A 14,657-nucleotide genomic window follows, 5' to 3' on the forward strand; every position below is an offset into this window, starting at 1 on the left:
GTGACTGAAGTGTGATAAACTTTTGATTAACCAAGTCTTGAATCTTATGCTTTAGGGTAACACATTTCTCTGTACTTTGCCTCGCCGCTCTCGAATGATAGGCACAATTTTGATCGGCACGATAAAATTAGGAGTTGGGATTGGAATGTTTCAATTGGATGAGCTATAAATGACCAACGTATTTTAATCTTCCAAAGTGTTGGGTACGACTTTCAGCCAACAACGTGAAGTTTCGGGGAGGTCTTTTTTCGAGGTTGGGATATGGGGGGTTATAATGGTTTTGATTAGTGGGAGGAGGTACTTGATGATAATTTAGAGGCACTTGGATGTTTATTTCGTTATTTGGAGGGGCAAATTGAACATGAGACTGATAATTTGGTAGTAGAACTTGGTATTAGGGTAAAATATTTGGTTGTAGAGCTGGGTATTGGGATTGGATATTTGGAAGTGGAGCTTTGTATTGGGATTGAATATTTAGAAGTGAAGATTGGTATTGGGATGGGATATTCAGAATTGGTGCTTGGTCTTGGGGTTGGGCGTAGAATACAGGCTGAAAACTTGGTGGCGGCGAAGAGAAAAGAACATTCCTGGGCTTAAATTTCTTCTTCAATTTAGCAATAGAATCAGTAGAGACCGTAGTCACATATTTTTTTTTCTTTTTTGGGAGCACAAAAGTCCCATATGATTTTTGGAGTTTTGACAATCTTTCCTGTTCGAATGCCTTCTTCTAGTGATTCCCTAATTTTTACTACGTCTGCGAAAGTTGCCCTGACCACGGATACCATCCTAGAATAAAACTCTCTCTCTTGAGCATGAGAGAAAATCAATACCATTTCCTCCTCATACATGGGAGGTTGTACCTTAGCAACTTCTTTTCTCCAATAGAAGGCCTAGTCTCAAAAACACTCATCATTCTTCTTCTTGATCCGGTCTAATAAGTATTGGTCAGGGACTGTTTCAATATTAAATGCAAATCTATTGAGAAAACTTTTAGCCAACACTCTCCAGCTAGACCACTTTTTCAGTTCCTGAGACACGAACCAATCTAAAGATTCGCCGCTAAAGATTCGGCTAAATAAGCACATTATTAAAGCCTCATTTCTTCCTATCCTGAATATTTGGTCATAATAACTTCTTAGATGAGCCATGGGATTTTCAGTGCCATTGAATACTTCAAACTTAGGGACTTTGTACCCTTCTAGCAAATCTACTTTCGGGTGAACACACAGATCATCGTATATCAAAGCATCACTATCCCTTGCCCCTGAGACTTTTTGATCCCCATAATCTCCTCTTTCATGGCCAACAACTTCTTTTTATGCTTGGTCCTCCATTCCTTTTCCTTTTCGTCATAATGGTCTACCTCGGGATAAGAAAAGGGGTTACAGATATTGAGGGATATAATGACATAAGAAGAATTTAGGACGGGAGATTGATATTGATGATGAGAGGAGGTTGAGTGGTAGGAAGAAAGGATATTTTGTAAATTGAGAACACTTTATGGAATTTGTGAGTAGTTTGATGGAGTCTGAGAGGGATTTTGTGAAGCTGGGAATGGATTTTATGGATTTGAAAATGAATCTTGTGGGTTTGGAAATGGATTTTGTGGGTTTGAAAATGGGTTCTGGGGATTTAGAGATGGATTTTATGGATTTGGGAGTGGATTTTGCGGGTTTGAAAATAAATTTTATGGATTTAGAAATGGATTTTGTGGGGTTAGGGATGGGTTTTGTGGATGGTACACATCTGGGTTATTCTCTTGATTGTTTTTTTGGACAACATGAATCAAAGCATTATTGATTATGGGATTTGTGGGAAATTAGGAAGCGAAGGTAGACGATATTTTATTTGGATGATTCTCGAGAATAGAAGCATTGAAGGGAGAAATTTGGAGTAGAGGGCCATGTTCTCCTGGGATAGGAGCATTGATGGTGATGGCCAGATTAGCCAGATCTATTGTATGGTTCATATCCTCTTAAAGCATTTCCAATTTTCTCACAAGTTCAATAATTATCTCGCTTGTTCTGCTATCACATTGTCCCGGATGGCCAATGCAGTATCTTCATCACTTCCAGTCATGGTTGAATGCTGGTAAGAGGATGTGATTTTATGAAATTTTGACCGAATGAAGTAAGGATGTTCTGCTAGTTTGTTTCAACACGAAGTAGTTTTCTGTTATTTGTAAAGGAAAATAACTCAAAGGCAGATATGTTAGTTCTCATATGTGATAAGTAATGCAAGATATTTGACAAGGAGTAACCACATAGAGTTGTTTTGATCATAGGCAAACTGATCCACGGGAGCATAGAGGATAAATTTGTCTCTAATTCAAACAAACACACATAAACACATAAATCAGTATATCACATAACAACATTATAATAAATGCATATACTAGTTAGGGTGACCCTTTTAAGCCAAGGGTTGGCCTAAAAAATATATGCCTTTTAAAAGACAATCCATTATCCCCCCAACTTTACATAGATATATAAAAGGACATAAACTCCTACAAAAGTAACATAAGAGGGATACAATCTTTAGGGAAAAGGAAGATAACATAGAAGAAAAACAAGGTCCCGTGCAGGGGATAGAAATACTAGCTACCAAATGCTCCTTCATTGGGCCTTGCCTTCTTAGCTTTATTCACCTCTTGCCATATGTGATATCTATAGATGATCATGAGACTCCCGTACAACTGTGCTTTGTTCTCGTAGGTCATCTTTTCTATGCTATCAATCTGAGAAACCATGCAATCATCCAAATCGATCAGACACTGTCTAGCATTGTTAGCCTCTTGCCTGACTCGCTTTAACTCTTCTTTCAACTGGTGTATGGTTGAGGCATCCTTTATATACATCTGTTGGTACATGAACTCACTTCTTTGGAATTCATCCTAAAGCCCGTGGAGTCAAATATGATATTCTGATTCTACATCAATAATTAGAGTGGGTACATTCGGACCCAGAATAAGTGCTCCGGCGAGATTCTTCTTCAACCACTCATTGTATGTGTCACTAACTTCGGGTTCATACCCAATACAGAAAGATACCTGCTTTGTTTTTTCTTCTCTTCCACCCATCTATGATATATTTCTTGAATGGAGTTTCACCTTCTTCACACTCAATGACGAATCTAAGCATAGGCCTCGTTTGTGGTATTACCTGTCGGATTTCAAATTGTCTAAGAACCCTATTAGGATTATAAGGACGAGTTCCCCTGAGTCCTGGAAGCATTAGGGAAGGCCATTCACCCCCTCCCCGAGTAATGTACTTCCCTAGGCGAAGATATCTGATTGACCATTGAATGTTGTCATCACTCAATTCTCAAAAAAACCTTGAACCAAAATTTCGGAGACTCTTTCCTCTTAAACTTGTGCAGGAACAACCACATGTCTTGTGATGATAGAAGATCTACCTTTGTTCGAGGGTCCAGCTTTCCCATTCTAGGATTTTCAATAAGTGTGTTATCATCCATCATTGCAAGATAAGATTGCAACTTTAAAAGAAACGATACCCTCTTTGGAACATTCCCCATGCTCGATATATCTCAGTGACAATCATAGGGGCTAAGGTATGGAATACCTTAGTGATATCATAGCTCATTCCGTTCAAGAGAGTGTCTATTACCATAATGAACCTTGGATGGATGGTGCAATTTTATCCTTCCAGGAACACTATTGTTCCAAGTAAGCCTACCATAAAAGCAAATGCTCTCTTCTCCTTCTATTTTTCTTCTGACTCAAATTTATGTTTGAACTTCTCGAAAGCATTATACCTTCCAAATCAGTGATACAAACCACAAAAAGATATGTTTTCTCCATCACATTCCCCCAACCAGGTGTCATTATTGATTGTAAAGGCTCTCTTGATCTTTTGATGATTCCGTATGCCAGGGACTAGAATATCATTATCTAGTGTACTCTTTCTCTTTGTGCACATATCGATACTTTTATAACAAGTCAAGACTTCTTCAATAGTAGGTGTCAACTCCACTTCCCCAAAGTGAAACACCATAATATTGTCATCCCAAAACTTCATCAGTATGTGGATCATTTCAGGCCAGGCGTCCATCTCTATAAGCGAAGGCAGATGCCCAAAGTTCTTACTAACAATCTCTTTGTGTTTTGGATTCAGATAATTCCACCTATTTTTAGGAAATTGTCAGGTCCGGTAACTATCTTGAACCTATTGTATGGGCACGGTTGGGCCATTTCGTACATGAAAGTAAGCAGAATAATCCTTCCCCTACCCCAAAGGATAACAGATTGGATTTAAATAGACATATATTTCTTCAACACATAAATATGATTCGTCTGTAATTAACTCATGGCCAATAGATGCAGGGTAGGTTTTCTAATGGGTCCAACACCTCTTATGGCATTGGGTTATCCTAGGCTCATACCTAAAAGAGGGTTTTGGTTTAGCTCTATCCTGGGTTTCTAGAGTAGGTTTAGACATATATTCCCAAGTGGATAACTTGAGTTTAGAAATACAAACAACCTCCGACCGCCTAACATGTTGGTAAACCGTAGTATTCTCAACACTTAATTTGGAGTTGAACAACAGGGGCTGGGACATCCACAAAACCTCCAGCAGTTTAATAATTAGAATGTAGGATTATGCTATAAAATACAATAATTAATAATCGCAATAATTTAAGCACATAAGAACATAAACAGTTTAAACATTACAATGGTGTAAAGAAGCTAGTTCAACTATTTGGTTAGAACCTCGTTAAATTCTCCAATAGAGTCGCCATTTCTGTTTTGTGGAGAAATGACTTTAGTGTTTTCATAAGTTCAAAATACTTTCAAGAAGGTTTTTAAACTCGAGAATAGATTAGCCGCTTAATTTATTTCAAAAAATTAAGAAAACCTTTGAAAATTACTTAAATGATCCAAAACAGAAAAAATCATCTAAGTTTGAAATTTTGGATAAGCGATCCTATTAATACTCTTGGAAGGTTTTTAAGGTACCAAGAGTATCTACTAACTTGCGGTTATCAGGACTATTTGAAAAAAACCCATTTGACTAACTTTATTGTTGAAAAGCAATTGATTAAGGAAAAAATTTGCGCAAAATAAATGAGAAACTTAGTGGGAAATTTAGCTAGTTCTAAGAAAATTAAAATCAAATAGCACGTAAAGGGGATAGGGGAGAACTAGAAGACTTAGGCTCGTAAGCCTAAATCTATCGACCCTATCCTAATCTAATAGGGATTTTAGCCCACCTGCACCTGTCCTAACTTATTCATTTGGGCTTTTGGCCCATCATCACTTGTTTTAATCTAAATATTGGGCTTTTGGCGAGTAACCTATCCTAAACTATATTTTTGAGCCCTTTGGCCCAAAATTTGCTTCACCTGTATTAATTTACAATTTTGGCTTCGAGGCCCCAAATAAATAAATAAATAAATAAATAAAAATAAATAAAGCAATAATAAATAAATAAAAAAAGATGAGACTTTCGAGTCTCTTAGCTACTCCAATAAGGGGGCTTTTGGATCATTTTTCCTTCTTCCAACTCCTTGTATTCATGCGCGATGTAATCGACTTTAGACTTTTTTTCGGACTTGACTCAAAAGATGGGCCTCACTGTCCCATTATGAAATGCAAAGGGAAAGAGTCCGTTCGGACTCCAACGAATTTCCATGCAAAACAAGAAAATTAAAGAACATTAATACACGACTAACAAAAGGAAGAAGAGAAAGAAAAGTAAAATTAATACATTGGCCAACCTAGGAAAAGGAAAATTAAAATTAGTTAACACATGACCAACCAAAGAAGGAAGGAAAAAAGATAGAGAAAATTTATAAGAACGAAAGAAATGAGGATATGTCCAGGCAGTCAAGCAACACACTAAGTGATATCTTGATATGAGTTTCTTTACACTTGAATAAAATTAATATATTTGATACCAAATCTTACCACTAATAAAAGCATAGATGGCACATAGATACTCGGCAAACTTATTTGAAAGGTTTCATGATCAAAATATTATTTATTTCATAATCAATCAATTAGAACAACACACAAACTTGTCCAAGATTGTATCAAGATTAGAATATGATCAAGAGGTGATTAAGGTTATGACTCTATTTCGAGAATCCAAAAGACAGGATAAGGCTATGGGTCACTCAACTTTATTATCAAACAAGCATTTTGAAACAAAGCTTAAGAAAGATAGTAGCAAAGGCAGTGAATGAGTTAGTAATACCGGGAATGTCCAGACGTTTTAGTGAAAGAATACAACAAAAAATTTATAATAGAAAAGGTAATGTATAAATTTTCTCAGAGGCACCTAATCTGTAAACAAACATAGATGGCTAGAATGTAATGAAATTTTGAGAAGGGTATTCGAAGACTGAGAAGATACCCATTACTTAACAATCACCATTTTCAAAATAACTTTATATTAAAATTGAAATCCCACAGGTAAACACTCCACTTAATCATACTCATCAGCAGTAAACACTCTCAAGGCAGAAACAAACGCATTTTCAAGAGAAATCGATAGAAAATAGAGAAAGAGCGGGAGTTATGCATTAACACAAATTCTAATTGCTAAAAGGAAGTAATTGCAGCAAAAGTCATCAAAACATACTCTCAACTAGACAAGACAAAAACACACAACTAAAATACTGAAAGTAAGCTAAGAAAGTGAAATCATGATATCCAACCTAAATAAATTTTAGTAAAATGGATGCATATTTGGAAATCAAGAGAGAGAGATCACGTAGGTTATGGATTTAAAGTCAATACATTTAACCCAACTCCATTAACTGGTATATTCTCAAAAGAAGGAAATTGGGACCTTACACCTTAAGAAAAATATAGAAAAGGGAAATTTCTAGACTCATGGCAAAAGCTTCCGCTTTTGATAAACTAAAATAATCCCTAAAACGAAAACATGATGAAGTAAATAATAGGGAGTTTTTGAGATCATTCAAAAAAAAATATAGTCTTGCTCATGTTCTTCTATACGTGTAATCAAAAAGGACTATACTAACAAAGATTATGACGAGATTTGTCTCAATTTGTAGATACAAAACACATCGAATGTGTAACTATTTCCAAACAAGTATACACGATAATTTTGAGAAAATAGGCAAGTTGCCCTAGTACGATAAAGAAAACATGTTCGAAATCCCTAATCATAACTTCAAACAACTTGACTAACAACAAATTAAAATGCTAACAAGTGCAAAGCCAAACAATGAATCAAGTAGCTAGAGCAGAAGTAATTAGCTCAAAAGAACACTATGCCATACAAGAAAACCTAATGGCTTTCAAGGCCTTTTATACTAAACAATTTCCAGCCTCAATACTATTACGACTAAATGAATATTACTACGATGAAAAAGATGAAGAAGAAAATGATAAAATTAAAAGGGAAAAGTATATGTTTACCTCTTTCGGGGCTGCAAAATAGGACTTCGGGCTTTTGTCGGGTGTCGAACACCACTGAAAAACGTTCAACTCGAGAACTTTGATTAGCCCAATAATTTCACGAAAAAGGAAATTTTTATACTAAAATAAAAACTCTTCTTTTCTCAAAGATTTTTCCAAACCTTGAGACTTGTGTTTTTTGCTCAACGGTGAGCCTTTTAAAAAGAATCAAATGGGGTGAATCATGAGCTTTCCGATTTGGGAGCAATAAATTTAGGGGTATTATAGAAAATTTGAAAAAGGATAAGGGATGAGTTGGAAACGGTACTATTTTAGTACATATTTGAAATTCAAATTGGTGGAATATTGTTGAGTTGGTCGTTGTCGTATGGATAGGCTGAATCACAGTTCAATTTTGGGTCACCAAAGTCGGTTTGTAGGCTAGCCGCCGCTGGATCGAGTTGCGGGTTGCTTTTGAATCCGCAGGTTAAGGTTGCGATGGCTAGTTTTTTGCTGTTGTTGAATGGGTCAGATAAGGTTGCCGTTGTTGTTGGTGGTTTTGTATGCATTATTTTCTGTTGTACATTGGGAGGAGCTGTTGTCATTGTTTGTTGTAAAGAAGAGAATAAAGTGGGTCAAGTCAAAAATTAGGCTGGTGATGTCATTTTATGAAGTGGGCTGCTGAGGGTGGTTGGTTATTGGTCCAAGTCGGAGTTGGTTTGTGGGATGGATGAAATAATTGTTAATGTTGTTGGGTTGGTGTGCTTTGTTGTTAAGGTAAAGTTTTGTTGCGCCTGTTTGTGGGAATGGGCCAAAAATGGAAAAGGGGTTGCTGGTTAGAAAGGTGATTTTGGGTAGATTAGGTTATTTGGGAGTTATTTAAAAAATAAACCCAATTAGATTAGGATTTAGCTTTTTTCATTTAATTTTCAATCAATTTGAAAATCATTTGGCTAATTGAATTGCAATCAGAGCCAATTTGATTTCAATATGGTCAAATTTAATGGACTGACTAAATTAAATCAAAATTCGATATGAATTAATGCCTCATTTAATCTCGGACTTCTTCATTTAATAAAAATCAAATACATATTTTCCAAATAAACTATTTTCAAGAACAAATTATATTTGAATCAAGATTTTACCCTTCTGAAATAATTTCCAAGCTCAATCTAAATAAAAGTTCAATTTTGATAAAAATATTCATTTAAGTAATAAAATTTATATACAATCTCGTATATGTGATAACAAAAATGTATAATCGTCGCTTAAATGACAAAACTAACCCAAATAAATATTTTAGAGCGCATTTATTCGGATGAAATAAATATTTCACTTTTACTAAAAATTGAAGAAACCCAGAATTAAATTTAAGTTATGGAGGACAAAAATTATGTGTCAACAACTTGTAGTGCGGACGTATACGCAAGACAATACTCAACTACATAACTAACTTTATACCCTTAATTGTGTTCTCCACAACCTCCTATATAAGGTCAAGTTCTTGATTATCTAAACCAGTGTTATGTCTTGTCTAATCATCTCTCCTCAATACTTCTTCAGTCTACCTCTACTTCTACTGGAACCATCTATATCCAAAATTTTACACCTCTGTACTGGGACATTCGTGTATCTCATCATATTCACATGTTTAAACCATCTCTACTTTACTTTCGCATTTTGTCCTCAAACTGTGATCACTCCCTCCTTGTTTTGAGATATTATCATTTCTAGTTTTATCTCCCCTAGTCCGCCTACATATCTATCTCAACATTCTTATTTATGCAACTTTCATTTTTGGATATAAAAGTTCTTGATTGGTTAACATCTACTTCATACAACATAGTTGGTCTAATCACCACTCTATAAAATTTGCCTTTAATTTTTGGTGTCACGTTCTTACTACACAAGACTCTAGAAGCCTTCATTTCATCTATACTGCGCCACTATAATGTATGACATCATTATCAATATCCTCATTACTTTAGATATAAACCCAATATACTTAAAACTTTCTTTCTTTTGGATGGTCTGGATATTAGAATTTTCTTCCATGCTAACTAGATGTATGATTGAATCAAAGTGATTTCTACCTCATTCAAACGTTGGATCTCCTATATTTATATCATTGAAACATCTAGATAATCTATCTTGATTCTACTCAACCTGATCTCTTTAGACTTTAAGATTTGAGTAACACCATGCACGCGTAGATTATTTGACATAGCACATTATACTTACAAGTCTAAATCTAGTGTGTTACATCATTTCCCAATGAGATATCGGGAGAATAAGGTTATAAATGAATGATTGTATTAATAAGTTGAAATATGAAGGTGTTTGAAGTGTCAAGCCAAGGTTTTAGGTCGAAGAAAATCAAAAAGCAAAAGCTTAAGTAAAAAAGAGATACCTTGTGGAGAGTCATACCATGTGGAGAGTCACTTTAAGTGATCTAGCATATGGCGTGACTTTGAACTAGCATATCTCCAATATAAAGAGTTAGATTATATCATCGATTAAATTAAAGGTCTTAAAGTCTAGTTTATATTCAAATAAACTGCTCGTCAATCTGAGCTATGCTAATATGAAAAGACATTGTCGAAAAGAATTTCTATTTACATCTAAGTCACATGTACATGACTAAGTAATTTAATACGATTATTCGAGATCGTGAAAAAAAGACTACAATTAATCCTAAAGTATATGTATTCATGAGTATGAATGTGAGAGCATTAGATTAATGAATGTGAGAGCATTAGATTAAGTATAACGACCCCTTAGGTTATTTTCTCAATTTTCTTGCGTTTTTGTGCTTCAAGCCTTCCCACAGTGGTTAGAAGTCATTTAAATCACGATCTGATTTCTCAAATAATGATGATGTCTATCCCACCAGTAGGCAAGTCAAGTTGTAGCCCAAAATGACAGGTAATGGGCTAACAGGAAGAAACCAGAAAAAAAACAGATATAAATGATAACAATAGTAATAATAAGTGGAAAGAGAAGGAGAACCTATGAGATATCTAAAAAATGAGAGAATGAAGACGACCAAAATATATAAATGAATTCCTCTTAAGATATGATAAGGTCTATACTAGAGTCGTTACTAAAAGATGCCCAGAATACTAGATAGAATCTAAAATATACTCAATATATACAAGCAGTCTCAAGTATAAAAGAATAAACTGAAGGAGCTGAAGGAGGATTAGCCTCGGACGACAGCAAGCTCACCATGCTCTGGATATGTACTGAACAAGGGGAATTACATAAACATCGACTGCTATTACTCGGATCTGCATCAGTAAAAAGATACAGAAGTGTAGTATAAGTACCAAAGCAATGAGTACTCAGTAGACATCGTCGGTCGACTAAGCTCAATACGAGAAAAGTATAACTAAAATACGAAGGTGTAGTCTAAGTCAACAATAAACATGAATAGAAAGGTAATCAGCTATCAAGATATGCAAATGCAATAAAGAAATAAGTAAAAACGATATAGAAAGATAAATAACGTAGAAATAAGAAGGCAAATCAAACATAACCTAACTGGGCCTTCATAGGCCCGCTAGACATACTAAAAAGACAATTAACCCAATTGTGCCCCCATAAGCCGGGGAATAAACAAGAAGTAATTAAAGAAAAAAATGTTAATAATCTGTAATTGAACCAACCCCAAGAAACTATAGTAGCTATCCAAATGTGCACCGAACTTAAACCGACACCAATGGGTAGTAACGAGAGGCCAGGCGTCTGGCTCTAATTAAAAATAATGGGTAATAACGAGAGTCCACATATATGTCATAAAAAAACTCATAATCAAATGTCAGACTCGAATTGAAACTCAAAGGAATTACAACTCCCAGAACTACTATAATTAGTACCAAAACTCCCAAATAATATCATTACTAGATACCGAACTCAAATCAAAACTCATGGTAACCATACCCAATGGTAAAATTATAAACCAAATCATGTCATAGCTGATGCCAAAGTGGTGCCAAATTTCACAATAAATTACTGAAAAATAAAGTATATGCTGGCCCCAAACCATAATTAAAATATATTTAAATAATCATTCATGTAACTTAGTTAAAAACGGATGAATTCAAGGTTTTATAATTTAATACCACATCTAAGCCTACACATGCTACATCATACTAAAAGATAACAGGATCAAAATTTACTAGAACAGAATCCTAACTAGATAAATAAGGCATCAGATATTTCAAATGATACCCAAACTACACCTACTTGTCCAAAACTAACATAATAGCACATAATTATCATAAATAAGCTTAATCTAAATATAGGATAAACCTAGCCTACCTAGACTCCAAAGCTAAAAGCCCCGTCGAGAAGCCTCTGAATAGTGGCCCACTAGAACCCGCGCTTGAAAAACTTGATGCAGATAATTGATTTTCGTTTGGAGATCATGTTTGATATCAAAATATCTTTGTACAAAATATCGTGTTCAACATATTCACATATAATTTGTACTGATTTAGAACTATCTTGATAAAAAGCTGGAAAAGTAGATAAGAAATAGTTTATTAGCAATATATATTTACACGTGCTAGATTAGTGGATACTTTAACCACTTATTTGACACCTAAGGACATACATGTCACGTATATATACAGTAATACATATCAACTATCAAATTTAAACCTGTTATATATATATACTCAGGTATTGCATAAGTTTGTGGTAAAATGAATATTATATTTTGAATATACCATAATTAATAAAAAAAAATTTCTAACAAGACCTCTATTATATAATAATAATAATTATTTTAACACATCTAGATTTACTATCTCTGCTTAAAATATTAATAGATTATAAAAACTATTATAAAGTAATATAAAAATATGTCATAACTAAAGAATTTTATCAATATAAAAAATAATTTAGAAAGGTTATTAACTTTGTCATCTTATCAAATTTTAATTTAATTTAAATATTTCACAACTTCTCCAGTATTAATAAAATTTTCATACGAACTGCCTGAAAATTGAACTGTTAGTCCTAGCAAGTTATAAATAACTTAGGGCAGTTATAGAAAAAACTCTAAGCATCGAGAATGCAGAAAAATGAGGGAAATGACTGGGAAGGTCATTACAATTTATGACTTGATGAAACTGTCGGTTCGATTATCGAATAATTCATTTGAATTTTAGGCTTGTGTTCCTGTTTAGAGCTTTCACTATTAGTAAATTGGTCATGGACCAAAATTCATAGTAAACAACCTCAAATAAGAAATTAGATAATGTCGTTAGTTCTGGAGCTTTGATTTTAGGTATAGGGGCCCTTGGTCTGGGTCCCGATGCTTTCAAACTCGTTTTGGAGTATTGGTTAGAAGTTGATTAAAATGAAACTATGGGTATGAGGCCTATATTTAATCGGACAGAGGTTTTGATAGTTCTGTTGAGTCTGAAATATCGAATTTGGTATGGTAACATAGTTTGTTTGCGCACACAGAGTTCTGAATGAATCTCGAGCATCCGATCGGAGTCCATTTGGACTTATTAAAAATCTGGTGCATGATATCTGGTGTGACTGCTAAAGTGGTCTAGGATCCACTTTAGCGGTGGTTGCTTTAGCCACCTTAGCTACTCGATTGAGGTCCGCTTTAGTGGTTAAGGTTTGCTTAAGCGGATGTTGCTTTAGTGGTCAAGGTCTGCTTTAGTGGATGTTGCTTTAGCGTCCATGGTGCGGCTTTAGTAGCAGTCACCTTGTTGCACCAGCCGCTTTAGTAGTCATTTCGACTTTAGCAGCCAAAGCGGTCACTACTAGTTTTATAATTTCTTCTTCACCCATTTTTTCCTTATTTTCTAAGACTCTTTTCCTCAATTTTGAGATCTTGAGACGTGGAAAAGTTGCTAAGTTAAGCTATTTCAGAACTCCTTGCTCATTTTTCATTAGTTTCCCCTTCAAATTTCATCCTTTTTCATTGTTAATTTCTAGAGTTTAGGTCTTAAATTCCTAAACTTTAGGGGATGATTTGGACCCCCATTTGTGCTCAAATTTTGAGCACACATTACTTGTTCTTCAAGGGACCTCATGAAAGATTTAATTTGGAATTCCATTAGTGGGTCCTATAAGCTCATTTTTGACTCCGTTTTGGGCTTGGAGTTTTATATTGCAATATGAATCTAGTTATACTCATATTACCATGTAGATAATTATTTTGATGTCCTGGTAATATTTCATTATTGTGGAACGAAGATAAGCAATTTGTAGACAATTTAAGATTTACGGTTTAGCGTCGAGGTAGGCTTCAGTCTACTTTTTTCTATGAGATTGTGTATTGTATAGATTGTATGCTAGGTGGAGATTATAGGATGAGATTATGACTGTTATATCATGACTTAACCTATTTTAGAATTTTGGGATAAAAATATGGCCCGAGCCTTAGCATAGATAACTTGATATGGCTTTAGAATCCCACTATCCTTGTTTATGGACCTGTTAGTCATTGATTGACATTACAAATTCTTTAATACAGGACTTACCAGATGACTTGATGGTTTGAGCGGTATTTCTCTTATTAGAGCATTGTAGTAATTTTATACCCTTGATTACCATAGTTTATCAAGTTATGAGGTTTTATTATGTTAATTATGTATTGTTGGGCCTGAGGTCATGTTTACAATACTAGTTGAACTTTGAGTGAGTATTCCATTCTTAGAAGGATGAGATTCCAATTTATAGATGCTTAGGCATTTGTAGTTGTATGGTTTGGATAAAGGGGATGGTATGCATACTTTTAGGCACATTTATGCTCACTTAGTGGTACGATTCTAACCAAATTTTTGATTTTACTACTATTTTATATAAAAAAATTATTTCTACTTTTCATTTTTAAAATGGATTCTTTTACAACGGGAATCGCACCACCTTATTTAATAAATTATGATCTTTTAAAACTAAATATGATATTGTGGAAAAATAAACCGATGTTGATTCTGGTACATTATTAAACCACTCTTTCACCACAACTATTTACTTTGGTAGAAGAAGATTTTGATCCTTTCTATGTTATTATGCTGATTTAGTTCCAAAGTTAATCTTGGGCAATGAATTTATTGATTTACACTCTTTTAGTCCCAATTGAATATGGGCACATATTATATTTATGTATCTCTGGTACTGGATGGAGTAGATCGATTATGATGGTTATTGAAAGTCCTAATTCTAGACCAGGCAGTGTATACGGATATCCTGAGTCCCCTATGGTCCCCTTTGTCCGTGAGCTATAGTGCCAAAGAAG

This window comes from Capsicum annuum, chromosome 3, assembly GCF_002878395.1.
Source record: "Capsicum annuum cultivar UCD-10X-F1 chromosome 3, UCD10Xv1.1, whole genome shotgun sequence".
Taxonomy (NCBI): domain Eukaryota; kingdom Viridiplantae; phylum Streptophyta; class Magnoliopsida; order Solanales; family Solanaceae; genus Capsicum; species Capsicum annuum.